Below are 412 nucleotides of genomic sequence, written 5' to 3' on the forward strand. Positions count from 1 at the left end.
ATGGGGAGCCTTATCCAACCCTCGTCCATTTCCCAGACTTCTGCGGTGCAAAAAAGGCACCGGGTATTTGCTGAGTGGACATTTATTATTATTGTTGTTGTTGTTGTTGTTGTTGTTGTTGTTGTTATTATTATTGGCTGAAAAGAAAGGCAGAGAGAGAACTTTGGAAGTGACCATCCTAGACCTGACCATGGAGACCATGGGGGTACATAGGAAGCCCTTCGTCCCCTGGGAGCCCGGCCCAAGCGCCCAGGACGGAGCCAGGAGTGCCACCGCCAGAGGGCTGAGCGCCCGGACCCCGGGGAGGGGAGGGCGCGGCGGGGGCGCAGCGGCCACGATCACCGGGGTGCGGGGTCAGGCAGAGCGGAGGACGCGCGGCTCCCGGCCGCCTCGGGACGCGCCGACCTCCCCG

This window comes from Suricata suricatta, chromosome 4 (assembly GCF_006229205.1).
Source record: "Suricata suricatta isolate VVHF042 chromosome 4, meerkat_22Aug2017_6uvM2_HiC, whole genome shotgun sequence".
NCBI classification, from domain to species: domain Eukaryota; kingdom Metazoa; phylum Chordata; class Mammalia; order Carnivora; family Herpestidae; genus Suricata; species Suricata suricatta.